Below are 5,002 nucleotides of genomic sequence, written 5' to 3' on the forward strand. Positions count from 1 at the left end.
CGATCGATCGACAGAGCAATGCATTTGCGGATTTGAACAATGACAAGAGTGTGAATCATTTGCTCATTTGAATCAAGTTGACAGAACAACATCTTGTGATCTTCTTTCTTGCAAACAACCAAATCAGAATCAGATGCGCTAGCTACAACGGCCTTGAGGATTGAGAAGAAGAGCAAATCTCCAAATTTACAGTCAAGAGAGAAAAGAAAAGGAAGAACAGTCAATTGATTAGACCTTCTCATCAGCACCCCAAAGAACAAACCAAATCAGCTAAAAACCTAACAAAGCGCTATGCATCCATCATTGCGTCCCTAGCCTAGCTCGTCGCTTTCCATGCACGACCAAGCGCTCGATCGCCCGCCGTATCTTCAACCGGACGGATCACCCGCAGGGCCTGCTCGCCGCTCCACCGCTGCGGCGTCGTCTTCCGGCCCAGGGTCGACGACCGGGACGACGACCTCGATGAGGATGAGTCCTTGCTGGCCGCCGACTCTTTCTTGTCCTTGAAGAACCCGAAGACCGGCCGCGAGCAGACTGGCACGTTAAGCACCACGGGGGCCACGTGGACGCCGGACGAGTAGGACCGGTTGACGGCGCAGGCCATGGACCGCGACCTGGCCGCGGCGTGGAGGCTGCATGGGGAGCTGCAGTTGCGCTCCAGGCCCTGCTGGAACACGATCTTGCCCAAGGAGTTCATGCGCGGGGAGTCCACGGAGAGGCACCTCGACGCGTCCTGCCTGGGCGGCGACGGCCGCGCGGCTGGCGGTGGAGTGACGGTGGGAGGAGCGGACGAGGCGGAGGCGCGGAGGGTTGGGGTCGGCGGCGGAGTCGAGGGAGAAGCGCGGGTTGACGTCGTCGTGGTCGTGGCCGGAGGAGGACGAGGAGGAGGAGCGCGAGAAGCGGGAGGAGGCGAGCGAGAGCGAGGCCTCCGAGTCGGAGCTGTCGCGGAGAAGCGGCGCCGAGGCGAGGTCCGACGCGGTGCCCGTCGACATTCTCCCGGGAGTCTTCGCCAATGCGGCCGCTGGTGACGGCGACTGCGACTGCGACTGCGAAGGCGTCCTCGGGCTCTGGGCGGCGGCCACCCTCTTGAGCCCGAGCAGCTCGTGCCACCGGCTCGAGCAGCTGGGCGCCTTGGGCGAGAACACGTGCTGGTCGGCAGCGCCAGCCGCCGCGCCGCCGCGGATCGGCTTGATCGGCTCCGGGGACGCCGGCATTGCCTCTAGCCGCGGCGGAGGTGGCGCGGCGGCAGGCTCCGGCTCTGGCGCAGCCGCGGCAGAAGCATCAGCCCGGCGGAGCGGTAGCAGCTTCCCGTCAGCGAAGAGCTCGTCCGCGGGGAGCATGCTGGTGGTGCAGCCGCCCCCGCCAAGGCTGAACTCGAAGTCGATGAAGTCCTTGGAGATCGCGGGCGCGGCCACGACGGTCTCCTTTGAAAATTAATTCAGGTGTTTTCGTGTCCTGCGAGTAGATTCAAACCAAAGGTAGGGGCCTCTTTGCAAAATGCCGTGCGCTGACCGGGTCGGCACTCACGCGTCCACATGTCGCTTTGTCATTGGACAGAACCAAATTTGCACATTTGATGTAAGTTTAAGGACTGGATAGGGTCAAAATGCAAACCACCACGTTCAGCGCAAGTTGTAAGACTCCCGGTGCTTTTAACTCAAAAAGAAATCCCTCTCGGGGGACGGCGGCAGGAGCGGCGACGCCCCCTCTGCCTCGCTGCAGCCCCACAGCCGCCTCTCCAGCGACCTCGCCACTCGAGCACGCCCTTTTGCCGCTGACTGCTCGCCTCCTCCACCAACACTACCACTACCACCTTCACCTCCCCTCGGCCACGGAGGTCTGCAACCACAAATTCTGGCCACAAGCTACTGCAGGGCGACGGGGAATAGCTGACGCTGATGGCGCGCGGCACATGATGGCGATGCAGGTTGAGTTTCCACCTCTACACGGGCACTTCTGACTAGGTGAGGCCACCCTATTTCTCCCCCCGTCCACCCCTCCTTAATACACTACTTTTGTTCTTTCTCCATTATGTCATCCATCAAATTTGTCTATCCTATTTCTCCCTCCATTAGAATGTGCGAAAAAATAGATTGACATGCTGGCGTTGGAATTCTTTTCAAATTCGGAACCGTAGAATCAGCGAAGAAATTGACTAACACACTGCCATTCAGTTAGTTCTCTTTATTTCTATATCAACTAGCCTTTAACTGTCAAAAAAGGTTATACTGCTTAAATTTTGGTAGCATATCTATAACCATTCATTTCATAATCCAGTGTACCATCATTAGGTTGCCTCTGATGGAGGGCCCCATGTTAAGAAATCTGGAAAGACACACGTTTGATTTCAAGTTCACTGTTTCAATATGGGAACATTGAAGCTGTATGGTCTGAACTTCATCATGATCAATTCCAAAGTAAGAACGGTTCTGATTTTTCTGTCACAAGATTTGCTCTATCCATCGGTACACTTTAGATTTCCTTTATTTGCACGGGGGGTAAAGCAGAAGGATCGACACCAAAGGATAAAATGGCTATGTTTAAAGATACATTCCATGAAGTGGTCATCTATACAATTGAAGGCTACCAAATATTTAGAGTCAGACACAAATACAGAGCAGTTGATCATCCGTACAGAATTAGCTTCATTCATAAGACATTGGCCGAGCCAGTTGTTCCCGACCCGATGAATTTCCCTATTTTCTATTTCTCTCGCTATTCATGACGGTTCTGAACATTATGTTTATCTTTATTTTTTTCAGACATGGCTGCACTAATCACTAGGGTAACATATGTTTTACCTCCTATTGGCTCTGTTCATGAGTCAAGGCATCAAATTTACATTACAGATGGACAGTATGTGATTTTTTCATACTTCTTTATTTGTTTCTTCGATGAAACATAATGAATTCTCAAATGAACACGTCTTTTCTGCAGAAAGTCCACAATTGCGGCGCTTTGGGGGGAATTTGTGGGATCATTTGATGGCGATACATTGTGTGAATGGTCCAAAACTGAACCTGTCGTGTTACTTTTGTCGGAGTGATGGTGGACCATTATGCAGGCAATGATATTTTGTGCTTCCCTTTTTGATAGTTGATCTTCCTTTTGCAACAACAAGACGAGTTCTTAGAATACATAATTAATTGAAATCTACAGGCACACTGGCTTTTAAAAACACCTCATCACCCAGGTGGCACATCAATGTTAACATCCCTGAGATGAAGGCCATGGTCGCAAGGTACTGTCCATATTTTGGATCTAATTATGACTTTGTTTATTTGTATCCACTGATTGCTTATGGCAACCCATATGCAGAACAAGTGGCATGTCTTACCAAATTGAGCTGCGAAATATGGGACAGGGCCAACGGCAGGCAACTGAATCGACTGTTGCAGCTTTGGCAGCTGTTGACCCCAGTAAAGCCAATACCCACCTTACACTATCAATGCCTTCGTTTACATGCGCGCCTCTAACTTATAGTTCCATTACATCACAGACTCAATATTATAAGCTCGAAGATAAGAATCACTGAGGTTATCTCAACTACCGACTGGTGGTACATGGGATGCCAAATATGCTGGAGAAAATTACTAAAAGAGGGAAACATATACAGGTGCCATATATGCACTGAACCAACTCCGTTTCCAAGGTATGTTTTCTATGTATATGGTTTTGCAGTCAATTAAGAAAACTAGCATAATCAAATGAACATGCACCCATATTTGTAGGTACAAAATATGTGCACGTGCAGTAGTCAGTAGATTTGCTAGCCTACAGCAGTGAGATGGTGCAGAGCATCAGATATGCCATGTTCACATTGATTTTTCCTTCAATTCTAACTACTAGAAAGTTTTGGGCGTTTCCTTATGCAGAATCCATCTTATACCTTGCACTGTTGGCTCCCTTAGCTGGACATAATTAATCCCTGTGTTATACGGTGCCATAAATTTCAGAGAATCATGCTGGCTCACGTTGGTAAAAAAAAGTCTTCCCCTGTTTCATCACATAATTCGTACACAAATCATGGTGAGCTTATTGTTGGCACACTTCTATTGCCTTCAAAATACTATTTCTATGAAAATGGAAATGGTGTACCTTTTTTTTATTCAGAATGACGCATTCACCTGAGACTTATTAATGCTATATCCCCATAGGCAATAAATAATGTTAAGTCTCCAGTAGTGCCAATTATTTCTCCTATCCGTACCTCATTTTTGAGATGCACTTCCATGTTTGTGAGACCTATTCCATCAAGGTTTTAATTACCATGTCTGCCATTTATTGTACTTTGTTGAAACTTAGGGGAAAGGGGAAAGGATTCTTAAACTTTGGTTTGGCCAAATTTAGGAAACACCGATGTTTGGTTTCCAGTTCAGCGAAAAGGGCCAGTTCTGTTTTCTGGATTTGACAGAAATTCAATCACTTTTTGAGGAATTTGGCCAAAACAATTAAACTCTTATTTCCTTTTGGATCGAGTTGAGGTGTCACTATTTTTTCACTGAATGTAAATATGTCGGTCCTCACGGAAGTCACCGGAATTTTGGATTCTTTTGAATAAAGTTTCTTGGTAAAGAGCACTCTGCTTCAGTGCAGTTCAACATCCAGAAAGACAGGGCATTGGTCAGGGTTCAGTGTAGTTGTCGAAATGGTACCGAGAATAGCCATGTGATCTCAATACCAGTTTAGCACTAGGGTCTCCAAATGGTACCGTGCATAGCAACAGTATCCAGAATTAGAGTATAGAAGCGCTTACTATAGTACTAACTTCTTTTGTAATCGGCAGTGACCTAGATTTAGTTTGTTCAGCGGTAAGTATAGAGTATGATTTATCAGAAGAGCACCATGGCAACATTTCTCCCATGTGTACAAAGCTGCTGTCAGTTTTACCAGGGGACTGGAAGCCTTCAATCTCTGTCCAATTGTTTTGAGAATTGTTGGATGAATGAGCAACTGGCTTTACTGAGGGCCAAAGGCCAGTACATATACAGATGTAGTAAAG

The 5,002-nt window shown here is 48.2% G+C and overlaps 1 pseudogene; it reads right to left on the bottom strand.

Moving 5' to 3' along the window:
• Nucleotides 1–316: 316 nt before the first annotated feature.
• LOC125532706 lies at nucleotides 317–3,232 on the bottom strand (annotated as a pseudogene).
• Between the last annotated feature and the right edge of the window lie 1,770 nt (nucleotides 3,233–5,002).

This window comes from Triticum urartu, chromosome 1 (genome assembly GCF_003073215.2).
Source record: "Triticum urartu cultivar G1812 chromosome 1, Tu2.1, whole genome shotgun sequence".
Lineage (NCBI taxonomy): Eukaryota > Viridiplantae > Streptophyta > Magnoliopsida > Poales > Poaceae > Triticum > Triticum urartu.